This window comes from Schistocerca gregaria, chromosome 8, assembly GCF_023897955.1.
Source record: "Schistocerca gregaria isolate iqSchGreg1 chromosome 8, iqSchGreg1.2, whole genome shotgun sequence".
NCBI lineage: Eukaryota > Metazoa > Arthropoda > Insecta > Orthoptera > Acrididae > Schistocerca > Schistocerca gregaria.
Window position 1 is genome coordinate 332,526,933 of NC_064927.1, and position 13,219 is coordinate 332,540,151.

The 13,219-nt window shown below is 42.3% G+C and overlaps 1 protein-coding gene across 2 annotated transcripts in view; it reads right to left on the reverse strand.

Moving 5' to 3' along the window:
• Window positions 1-13,219, reverse strand: part of LOC126284566 (sodium-coupled monocarboxylate transporter 1-like) — a 420,449-nt gene that overhangs the window by 24,076 nt on the left and 383,154 nt on the right. The gene's annotated exons all lie outside the window — the stretch shown is intronic.

Below are 13,219 nucleotides of genomic sequence, written 5' to 3' on the forward strand. Positions count from 1 at the left end.
GTAACCAGCCAATTAGGTAATGGTCCCTGCAAGGACTTAGAGGGCATTTTAATATGCATGCTTCTCCAGCCATGCACGTGCATATCCACATATTCCAAGGCTAAGGATGAATACACATAGGGTGAGTTGCTGCTGAAAAATCAGAAAAGTCTTAATTAGTTCATATAGGAATTTCAGATGACGAGAGCAGCCATGCATATGACGGTTCATCGCAGCTAGGGTAAATACTATGAGCAGAGGTATAAACTTGTTGGTTCACCAGCTTGCATCCACTGTAAACTCGAGCGACCATGGGAAATCTTTTGCTCAACTTGTCACAAAAGTAACCATCTTCTATAGACTTGATTGTCATCCTAAATAGTACCAAACTTTGAACCGGAATCGGATGATTTATCGTAGTACTGGCCAACATCATAGAATAATTCTGTAACGAAACTTCTAGTTAAAATTTACCATTGTTGTGTTTCGGATTCTTTCACTTCCTGAGGATGAGATGCGTTCGTCTGACAACTGTCTTAACATTTTCACATTGTAAACTATGTAATTGCGTGTATTTCTGTGATAAGATTTGCAACATTAAAGCAAAATCATTTACAGGTTACACAGTTGTTGTTCTGACCTCCAAACCTTACAAGAGGAATGCTGAAGATTGGATGGGTAGGGCATGTAACTAACGAGGGGGTCCTGAAACGAAATGGGCAGAAAAGAAATCAGTGGCTTAATCTCACCAGAAGAAGGGATCGGTTGATAGGACATATATTTAACACCAGGGACTCACCAACTCAGTAATGGAGAGAATTGTGTGTTTGTGGTGGGGAAGGGAGGGGGGTCGTAGAAGGAGACAAAGAGATGAATACAGTAAGCAGATTCAGAAGGATGTTGGTTGCAGTAATTATTTGGAGATGGAGAGACTTGCACAGGATAGAGTAGCATGGAGAGCTGTATCAAACCAGTCTTTGTGCTCGAAACAAAAATAACATACACGTGAAAGGTTGTCGACGGTCCTTAGCTTCCTACTGAAAAGGAGCATTTGCGACTCGAACAAATATTGAAATGCCAATTGAATCACCACCGGCTAAAAGAGCCTCAGCCAGCAAATATCCAAAATGAAGGTAAACACACTGACGTGTTGCTGAAGGGTAGTCGCATCTCATAACGCTTGCAGGCACTCAGTCAAATGCTTTGTTATACTAGGAAATATGCTGCAGAAACCATGATATTTGGTATAAGAATTTCAATCAGTGACCGAAGCTCATCTAGCATGTCACTGGAGCCGTCCATCAGAAACATGAGAAGCAGCCTACCCGATGAAACACTGAAAGTCTTCCACTAAAAGGACGTCATTAAGCTGGCAAGGACATAAAACCTTAATATACCAGACTTAGTGTGCTAGAGATATTCAAGTTGCTTAAGAACTACCACCCCAGCTAAATGTCACATGCTAAATTTTACAAGGAAAATTTAAATTTACATTTCCGACGCCCTGAAAAAGACTCCTACTGCACAAGTGAAGAGTGGAAGGTGAAAACAAGAACCCCTCACCATGATCCACAAGAGAAGTTCGCAAAAATTTTATACTAAGCTTGCAGAAGAAACTAAAAGGATAGACGGGCCCTGTGCGCATGCTACTAGTACATGCAAAACGTACAAATTCCTCATGACGTTAAAAAATAATAAAACAGGATATATAATGAACGAAATGGAAAACAATGTCTCAACAAAGTTGAACTTTCCTGTACAAGTTTCTGCAAAGAGCTTCTTCATCGGTCAATGAATTCTACTTGTATTTCGACAATAATCATGTTGTACCGAGAATGTTATTGACGTCACAGGAATTCCAACATAACCAAAATAAAACTTAGAAAGCATGACACGTTCTATACGATACACGAAGAAACAAACCTGATAACAAATTCCAGCAAAGGCCTAAATTTTATTGTCACAGAAATTAATACGAGAGATTACTTGATTGCAAGACTTGACGACAGAGGTTCCACAGGAAGATTTGTGTTTCAGTAGAGACTTGCAATAAAAGTATTCCAACAGATAAGAGAATCAATTTTGTTATCAGTAACCGGGTACATTTTACGTACAGTATCAGTGAAAAAAAACTGGTTATTATTAAAGCCACCGTTGGCCGCACTTCTCAAGAGAAAAAACAGTGACTATTACGTCTACAACTTTAAAGTCACTGTTTAACGCATTTATCAAGAGAAAACGCAGTGACTATTAGGTCTAAAACTTTAAAGTCACTGTTTAACGCATTTATCAAGAGAAAACGCAGTGACTATTAGGTCTACAACTTCGATTTCGTTATTCTGCAATAGACGGCAGTGGTGGCGCATGTAGTAGGATATGTCACACAATAATCTTAGGCATTCGTGAACATAGTGTCATCAAAGTATTAGTCTCTTTGTAATAGCGTCACAAGCTGTTCTCGTGTGGATACGTCATCTTACGAACCAAGTTATTGTAGTTTGTGGGAAATTTTCATTCCTCCTTTAATGTGAAGAAATCTACACCTCAGGCTCATAAATTGCTAGGTAAGACCTATGTTGAGGCACCTACTGGTGAAAGAAAATGCAGAGCATGGTTTCAACGCTTCAAGAATGGTGAAAGTACTCTGAAGAGGACTGTGCACTGTTTTAAAATTTCCTGCCATATTAAGCCGTGTGGTTGACTGGCACATAAGCAGAATCCTTTCCGTCTTCGACGTCTGGAACGTGAGATAGGTACTGGAGCTGGAGGTGATCGTGAGTAGTGTCTGTATAGCTCAATTGGTAAGAGCATTGCCTGCTAGTCTCATGATTCCGGTCTTGACTCCTAGTCAAAGAACCAGTCCTCTGTGGATGTCTATTTTGTTGCCCAAACGCTTCAAACGAAAGCTCCTAAGGACGTGCAACATTAGAGTGATTACAAGACCAAAAGTTCTTTGCAATACTCGTTTTACTTCTATGTAGATGTGGGTTAATCAAAGAGCTCTGATGTTTTCCAGAGCAGTTTGATTTCTGTTGAACTCTGATCGCAAGATCTTAGTTAAGAAGTACGCTGAACACTCAGCCATAAATCAGTTTTAGGAACCTGTATAAATCCTCTACGCCCAGCGCATACGCAAATTATTTGTAAATATTTCTAACAGAGGAGATTCTAAAACTGGTTGACATATCCTTTTGGCTTTGTACATTTGAAAATAATGTTACATATTTTGACGTTGTCGTCCTCTAACAGGAGAGTGAAATATTTTCCGTTGTTATAAAGGAAAAACAATTAACATTTATGACATGTTAATGGTGTTCAGTATTCATCGATCGTAATAATTTTACAGAAAATAGTTATATCATTTATACACAAACAGTTTCCTCTGTCTTTCAGTACCTCGTAAATCAACTTTTAAGCTCGACAGCAATGTCTTTTCACAGCTGTGTTAGTGACTGAACTTTGAGAATAAATATCGTACTTTTTGCGATTGTATAGCAGTATCTACATCCATAATTACATCTACAGCTACATGCTTCGTCAGCAATTCACACATGAATGTATGGCAGTGCATTCATAGAACCACTTTCATACTATTTCCCGACTGTTCCTCTCTCGAGTACCATGCATGAAAGGTGAGAGTCTAAATCCTTCCATGCGAGCTTTGATTTTCCTTATTTCATCACGATGGTCTTACCACCCCAAATATTTTCTCGTCCCGTGGAGCACGTTGGTGGTTCACTTCCCGTGAACAGATCTTAAGGCAACGAAAACCGCCTTCGTTTTACTGATTGCCATCCCAAATCTTTTATATCCATCACACTCTCTTTTTTAACGATAACACAAAACAAGTTGCCCTTCTTTGAAACTTTGTGATCAATGATATCCGGAAAGGAGCGCATACCACGTAGCAGATATCTAGAAGAAGAAGGGAAAGCACACTGTAGACAGTCTCTTCAATTGATTTGTTGCATCAGCTAAGCGTTCTGCCAATAATGTGCAGTATCTTGGTCACCTACCCCACAACATTCACTGTGGGATGGTTCCACTTTAAACTGCTCGTAGCTGTAAACCCTAGTTATTTAGTTGCACAGATAACCTTTAGATTTGTATGATTTATTGTGTAACCGAAATTTACCGTAATATGTTTAGTATTCATGAGGAAGACCTCACACTTTTTGTAGTTTGGCTTCAGTTTACACCTTTCGCACCATGCACATGTCTGAATCATTTTGCAATCAGTTTTGATATTCTGGTTATCTTACTAGAATGTAAACTACAGTACCATTATACGAGAGGGTTCTTCATATTGTCTATAAAGTTTTTTATATACACTACGAACAGCGAGTGTCTGTGACAGTTCCATGAGGAACCCTGGACATCCCTTCGATTTTAAGAGATGACTTCCCATCCATTACTACGAACTGGTACCCTTCTTGCTGGAAATCACGAATCTAGTGACACAACGTAGAAGATACTCCATAGGCAAGCACAAGCACTTTCATTAGAAGCCGCATCTGAGGAACGGTGAGAGAAATACAGTGATATGCCTCCTTTGTAGTTCTGAGAAGTAATTACAGATTAAAAATAATACTCTGGAAATGGGGCGATCTGAGTTACTATTGTTCATATTTTGCGACTCTATTTCCCTTGTTCACGAGTATGTAAGTCGCAACTACATGATGCTAAAGCGACATAGATCCGTTTGAAACTTCATACGTTCTGGACCGTTACACAGGGTGGACAGAAATGTGGAAACATTACACATCCAACACATTACCGCACGTATTATGGTGCCGGAATGTCGTTGGTATTAAAACAAGCTTCCGGTCGCGTACCAATACATGAATACAGGTCTCGCATTGTTTTAAAGGAAATCTTATTCACTACTGGCCATTAAAATTTGCTACACCACGAAAATGACGTGCTACAGACGCAAAATTTAACAGACAGGAAGAAGATGCTGTGATATGATCAGCTTTTCAGAGCATTCACACAAGGGTGCCACCGGTGGCGACACCTACAATGTGCTGACATGAGGAAAGTTTCCAAGCGATGTCTCATACACAAACAGCAGCTGACCGGCGGTGCCTGGTGAAAAGTTGTTGTGAGGCCTCGTGTAAGGAAGAGAAATGTGTACCATCACATTTCTGACTTTGGTAAATGTCGGATTATAGTCTATTACGATTGCGTATTATCGTATCGGACACTGCTTCTCGCGTTGGTCGAGATCTAAAGACTGTTCGCAGAATATGGAATTGGTGGGTTCAGAAAGGTAATACGGAACGCCGTGCTGGATCCAAATGGCTTCCTATCACTAGCAGTCGAGATGACAGACATCTTATCCGCACGGCTGTAACGGATCATGCAGCCAAGTCTCTATGCCTGAGTCAAAAGATGGGAACGGTTGCAAGACAACAACCATCTGCAGTTCGACGTCGTTTGCAGCAGCATGGACTATCAGCTCGGAGACCATGGCTGCGGGTACCCTTGACGCTGCATCACAGACAGGGGCGCCTGCGATGGTGCACTCAACGACAAACCTGGGTGCACGAATGGCAGAACGTCATTTTTTCAGATGAATCCTTGTTCTGTTTACAGCATAATGATGGTCGCATCCGTGTTTGGCGACATCACGGTGAACGCGCATTGGAAGCGTGTATTCGTCATCGCCATACTGGCGCATCACCCGGCGTGATGGTATGGGGTGCCATATGTTATACGTCTCGGTCACCTCTTGTTCGCATTGACGGCACTTTGAACAGTGGACGTTACATTTCAGATGTGTTACTACCCGTGGCTCTAACCTTCATTCGAAACCCTACACTTCAGCTGGATAATGCACGACCGCATGTTTCAGGTCCTGTACAGGCTTTTCTGGATACAGAGAATGTCCGACTGCTGGCCTGGCCAGCACATTCTGCAGATCTCTCACCAACTGAAAACGTCTGCTCAACGGTAGCCGAGCAACTGGCTCACCACAATACGCCAGTCACTACTCTTGATGAACTGTGGTATCGTGTTGAAGGTGCATGGACATGCAAAAGCGTATCGAGACCGTTATTACGGCCAAAGGTGGTTGTTTTGTGTAATGATTTCTCAGGATCTATGCACCCAAATTGGGTGAAAATGTAATCACATGTCAGTTCTAGTATAATACACTCCTGGAAATTGAAATAAGAACACCGTGAATTCATTGTCCCAGGAAGGTTAAACTTTATTGAGACATTCCTGGGGTCAGATACATCACATGATCGCACTGACAGAACCACAGGCACATAGACACAGGCAACAGAGCATGCACAATGACGGCACTAGTACAGTGTATATCTACCTTTCGCAGCAATGCAGGCTGCTATTCTCCCATGGAGACGATCGTAGAGATCCTGGATGTAGTCCTGTGGAACGGCTTGCCTTGCCATTTCCACCTGGCGCCTCAGTTGGACCAGCGTTCGTGCTGGACGTCCTGACCGCGTGAGACAACGCTTCATCCAGTCCCAAACATGCTCAATGGGGGACAGATCCGGAGATCTTGCTGGCCAGCACGTTGGGTGGCACGGGATACATGCGGACGTGCACTGTCCTGTTGGAACAGCAAGTTCCCTTGCCGGTCTAGGAATGGTAGAACGATGGGTTCGATGGCGATTTGGATGTACCGTGCACTATTCAGTGTCCCCTCGACGATCACCAGAGGTGTACGGCCAGTGTAGGAGATCGCTCCCCACATCATGATGCCGGGTGTTGGCCCTGTGTGCCTCGGTCGTATGCAGTCCTGATTGTGGCGCTCACCTGCACGGCGCCAAACACGCATACGACCATCATTGACACCAAGGCAGAAGCGACTCTCATCGCTGAAGACGACACGTCTCCATCCGTCCCTCCATTCACGCCTGTCACGACACCACTGGAGGCGGGCTGCACGATGTTGGGGCGTGAGCGGAAGACGGCCTAACGGTGTGCGGGACCGTAGCCCAGCTTCATGGAGACGGTTGCGAATGGTCCTCGCCGATACCCCAGGAGCAACAGTGTCCCTAATTTGCTGGGAAGTGGCGGTGCGGTCCCCTACGGCACTGCGTAGGTTCCTACGGTCTTGGCGTGCATCCGTGCGTCGCTGCGGTCCGGTCCCAGGTCGACGGGCACGTGCACCTTCCGCCGACCACTGGCGACAACATCGATGTACTGTGGAGACTTCACGCCCCACGAGTTGAACAATTCGGCGGTACGTCCACCCGGCCTCCCGCATGCCCACTATACGCCCTCGCTCAAAGTCCGTCAACTGCACATACGGTTCACGTCCACGCTGTCGCGGCATGCTACCAGTGTTAAAGACTGCGATGGAGCTCCGTATGGCACGGCAAACTGGCTGACACTGACGGCGGCGGTGTACACATGCTGCGCAGCTAGCGCCATTCGACGGCCAACACCGCGGTTCCTGGTGTGTCCGCTGTGTCGTGCCTGTGATCATTGCTTGTACAGCCCTCTCGCAGTGTCCGGAGCAAGTATGGTGGGTCTGACACACCGGTGTCAATGTGTTCTTTTTTCCATTTCCAGGAGTGTATACTTGTCCAATGAATACCCGTTTATCATCTGCATTGCGTCTTGGTGTAGCGGTTTTAATGGCCAGTAGTGCGCAAATGTGCCTGCATAGTAGTGGCAAGTTCAGGTAAGGATGATGTATAGCTATTAAGCACCATTCTTTATAAAGTAGACTCCAGAGCCTCAGTAGTATTGAGATATGACGATTGGGGTGGCCGGGGGAAATGCGACAGTTCATCTTAGTGCTCGCAAAAGTAACTCTGCACGATGCGATCTGTTTGAACAAGGGGCCTGTTGTCTTGGAACAGAGCGTTACGACTGGGGAACAAACACTGTAACAGGGCGTGGACCTGATCAGCCAAAATTGTCACATAATCCTTGGCAGTACGTAGCCTTGTAGAGTAACCACAGGGCGCTCGGAATACCGCGATATAGCTATTAAAATCGTCACTGAACCACCGAAATGTTTCGCACTTGGGACTTTGAAAACAGTGTGGAACAAGACTCATCCAACGAAATGACTTTCTTCCGTTCGTCCACAGTCTGGGTCATCAGCCACTAGAACTTAGAACTACTTAAACCTAACTAACCGAAGGCCATCACACACATCAATCCCTGAAGCAGGATTCGAGTCTGCGACCGAAGCGGTCGCGCGGTTCCAGACTGAAGCACCTAGAACCGCTCTGCCACATAGGGCTGCCATATTTTCCTTTTACGGCCATTTACGTAAATGTGGAGTGGCTTTGAAATTCCAGCTCGCCCTTCATTCCTTTCGGCCATTGTTGAGGTGAACTTTATCAGTAGTTAAACATTTTATGGCTGCTGGCAATTTATTGATATATGTGTTCCTAAATCTTTGTGAAGTTTATTCTCACACCATGCAAACAGCCAGAATATGTTCTCTGCTAGATGATAACTTCTGAATTGTAGAATATGACCCAGCATAGAAGGCAAAAAAATGATATTTCCTATATACAAGAAAGGAGATAGTGTGATATCTGACGAGGAATTGTGCTGCTAAACCCGGGATCTGAAGTATTTTCTGAAATATTGTTTTACTGTCCTTTTTCAGTTATTCAGAGAGAGAATGGCCCATACCCATGTGGGTTAATACCAGGGAACTGAACTGTAGATCAAATATTGATCGTAGCGCAATTTAAAAAAAAAAAAGATTTTGGAAGTAGGGTTTAGCAGTACTTTATTGGCTAGGAAGCAGCGTTTTGCAGCACAGACGAAGGAGGGCTGTACCGTGCGTTGGTGAACTAGAATCTCCTGGAAAACCGTTAAAGCTTGTGATAATGAGAACGAATATGTAGTGGTTTAAGAACGGGAGCTATGGTGTCTCATACACGAGATATACAGAATGGTGCAAGATTCGTTAGTGTAGCTCCTGTTTAATTCTGCTTTGAAGAATATTTTGAGTTATGCAAATCTGCTAAGCAGGAGAATAAGTTGTTATGAATCAGTGCAGATACTCGCTTACGCAATTGACTCTGATAAAGTTAACAAAACTAGGAGGACAGTGAAGGAGAAATTGATAGCACTTGAGCAAGCCACTAGGAACATGAGTCTAAATATCAACCGGCAGAGAGAAAAAAAAGGAAAAGAAAACAAAAGAACTTGGCTGCTGGAAAAACACATAAGGAGAACAGATCATCATCAGCAACTTTGGGCACTTGCAGTTACGAGAGATTTGAAGGGTTTCAACGACTGGGATCAAAAGTCACGCACTCAGACGACATCTCTTATCGAATTAAACTAAATTAATAGTAGATAAAAGAGCTTATTTCGCATTAAAACTACTTTCCCTGAGGCTGTTATGTCGTATCACTAAATTAACCATTCATAAAAACACTTATGAGAACAGTGCTTACATATGCCCCAGAACATGGTCATTAACTCGAAAAGATACAGGGATGTTACATATCTTTTAGGGAAACTTAGTTTGAAGAAACATTGGCGCAATCTGTGAAAGAGTTAGGTGGAGGAGCTGTAGTCACAAGCCATACATGTATACAAAGATCCATCTGTTAGAGTAGTGAAATCGGAAAAATTGAGATTGGTGCGACGCGCACAATGCATCAGCGATATAGAATTAGATAAGATGACGTTGGATGGAAGTCCAGGGTGTGAAAGAGGACTGCGAGATCGACTGAGAACGAGATGAATGGGTGGAGTCATGGAGGACCTGCAGAAAATGGGCTGTAGTTGATGGAAGGCTCGAGGCTTAGATCGTGTTAACTGGTCAAGAATGACTCAAGACTCTTATTTCTGTGGTTCTACATTTCGTTGTGAACCGTGTCCTCTTCAGAGTCTTGAGTCATGTGCAGAGCTGTTGGTTTGGGACCTGTATACACTATTCATTCCTGGAGGAATAAATGTATTGGGACGTAGTAGTTAGATAACCACTTCCTCGAACACGTCTCTGAATGACGTTCTTCAGTTAACGCCACAAATAACCGTATTACGCGCTCTTTGACTCGGAACAATTAGTTTGGCTGGTGAGATTTTCTAAGAAATTGACCTGCGTGACGTTATGAAATGAAAATAACAGAACTAGGCCAGCTTCTTTTTTTATATCACCTGTGTTTTATAACATCTGCTTTGGAAATATATATTTGTTTTGGTGCTTTGACACGTCTCTGGTATGGTTCTCCCAGATTGACAACCTTTTCTATCTCTTTGCAGTCATATTTGATCATATATTGGTGAAAACCGCATACAATCTCCAAAGTGCGTAGGGTAAGGTGGTACAACTGCGATCATTTCGGACAAATGTTATTGTAACTGCAAATATGCTGAGAAAATAAATAATTTTAAGTATGACTCTTGATCTTGGATGTTTAATGTTTATGTAACACAAATATTACACAATTACAAATGTTGGCATAAACACAAAAAAGGTTACGGAATTGAGAAAAATCGATCGAAAATATATCACATTAGGTACAGTTGTGGTCACTTCCTGGTACAATTTTGACCACCGGCTATCTTCCAACATAAAAAGCACTTCTTCTCTCGGGCACCAACGCATACTTCGTGGTACCAAACATTGCATTTTTAGCAGCGAATCCAGTCACCCTTAGCTGCTGATTCTGCCCTATAATAACCCAATAAATAAAATTCACAATTATTCTCGTTATTTGCTGGCGATTTGAAGCTTGGTGCACTTCTTTCATCATTACTCACATACGTAGATTTCTGTTTATTGTACCTGTTGCATTTTTTCATTGCTTTCCTGATGCTCTGTTGAAAAAGTATTCTCTTGCTGCGGAGGTATTTTCAGGTTTTTATCTGCACTGAGTCTAGCTGATGTCTGTGTTTTCCTCTTCCGAGACGATAATTTTTTCTCTAGACTTGGCAAAATATCCTTGGCAGCATCGTGCTGAGGAATAGTACTGGACCCTGGCGTTAAGGGTTTGCCGTATTATTCAGTTACATGTTCTGAAGGTAAGGGTTCTTCTCTCATAATGCTGTTCGTAGCCTGACTGGTGGAGATTGAAGGAGCAGGACCCTGGAATAACTTTGAAGGTGTCAATTTCGCCTCGGGAACAATGTCTTGGCAAAAGGGCATTATTCCTGTACATTAGAACCCTTTGACTGCGCACCCAACGGACGCAGATTTGCCCCAGGCACCACAGAAAATAGTACAGAAGCGTTGTTTTGTAATGCTTTCATTTGGATCGTGATGAATCCAGTCAGTTGCATTTCTGTGATGCTGAGCCTTTAGGGACTTGAAGAAAGTTCTATCTAATTGTTGCAGTACATGGTTGCTGTGCAGAGGCAATCCCAAAAGTTCTATCCCATTTTCCCGAAAATATTCTACAGCATCTAAGCTGGTATGGCTGCCATGGTTGTCAATAATAAGAAGTGTATTTCTTGAAGTGTATTTCTTGAAGTGTCGAAGCCAGACCATAAACAATTCCTCATTCATCTATCCCGACTACTCATGTCCGCAATGTAACTAAGAGGTAAGCCATCTTGAAATTCAGGGCGTTTCCTCACTCCTTTAAAAATTACCATTGTTGGTAAATACGTACCACTTGCATTCATGCATGCAGCAACACCACATTTTGTCATCTTTCCACGTTTGTTAGCAAAACAACTTCTCGCTTTCCTTTACGACTTACTATTTTTGTGCGTCTCTTCTTCAGAGGATTCATCCATTCTATAAATACACTCTAGTTTATCAAACAAATCATATTCCTTTACGATTTCTTCTAAATTCTGAAAATAATTGCATACTTCTGATTTATTTAAGCCTGCAGTTCTGGCTCGTGAAAGATACTTGGTTTTTCTGAGGCTAAGGTGAGTGTGTCTCTTAACAAATACTCTATCCCAATCGATCCCAGCAACCTTGCTTTCTAATTTCCATGGATGTTACAAATTATTTTTCTCAGCTTTTCTTAACTGCCGTAATCCACGCTGTTCTAGAAATAAAGCTCTCTGGACCGAAGCATCTTCCATTTCCGAACTGAGTAACGTTGGATGACCGATTCTGTTTTCTATAGGGCTAGTTGGAGTAAATCCAGCTTGCATTTTCGTTTTTATTTGTGCTTTACCTTGTAAAGTGCTGAAAGGAATGTCATATAATTCAGCAGCAGCTCGAAGCCTCAAATGTCCACTCATTACACTCTTTATTGGCTCATCTAAAGCAGCTTGACTACGTTTATTGTAGATTTTCTTTTCTGCTCGTTTTCGTGCCAACTAGAAAATAAGAGGTGGCTTTAAAATATCGCGTAGGAAAATGTTTAAATGTACGGAATTTATTTGCAATAATTGTGTATAATATGTCTATGGTAAACAATTTTGACGTACTAAACTAAAAAACTGCATTGATCGAAATTGTACTAGGGTATCAAAATTGTACCATTTTTCTCATGGAAAATGTACTATTGTCGTAGTGAAGTCACGAGTAAATAGTAGAGGACTGTGCCAAGAGATGGCAGCACATGTGACTGAAGCTTTCTCTGTTGGTGCCTCAGAACACGATCAAACAGAAATCGAGTTTCTAACCTCACTAATATAGAATTTGCAAGCGTGTGAAAATTAGTAAAATTTATAAGAGCGCGTTAGACTAAGTAGCTTCCCTTACCTCTTAAAAGGAAAAAAAATATGTCTCCGTAGCACAAAGTGGTGTATTTTTGGAAAAGTCAGGAGGAGCTGTAGAAACCTACTACACTACAACGCCACACAAATGCAAGTGCTACGAACACTACGAGATTGACAAATGGCGCGAAACCTTATGTTGATCGGAATTTTACCTATGTCGAAATTTTACCACCTTACCATATAGCATGTTTTTTTAGAAGTTTGATGGTAAAGAACTGGCTAGGACCCATTTATTAATGTCCATGAAAATTCGACCAAAACAGCTTCCCTAAAATTATGCTTCATTTACTGTTCATTGCATTTTTGCATCATCTGCATGGAAAAAAAAACTTGGTTTCTGATAGTTATTGCTGAAAGGTCATTAATATACACGAGAGGAAGTAAGGGTCCTGCATGTAATAAGTTCCCAGTTGGATGGCTTAAGACGCTATTCTTTCCTATTGGAAAGATATCCGATTTGAGAAATTTTTCGAACTTTCCTGTGACACCACAGATTTCGAATTCGATTGAAAATTCGCATCTGGGCGTGTATTGTTTGAAGTCAACTGGTTGAGATACACCTTGTATTTTACGCTCTTGAAAATTTTAGAGTTCG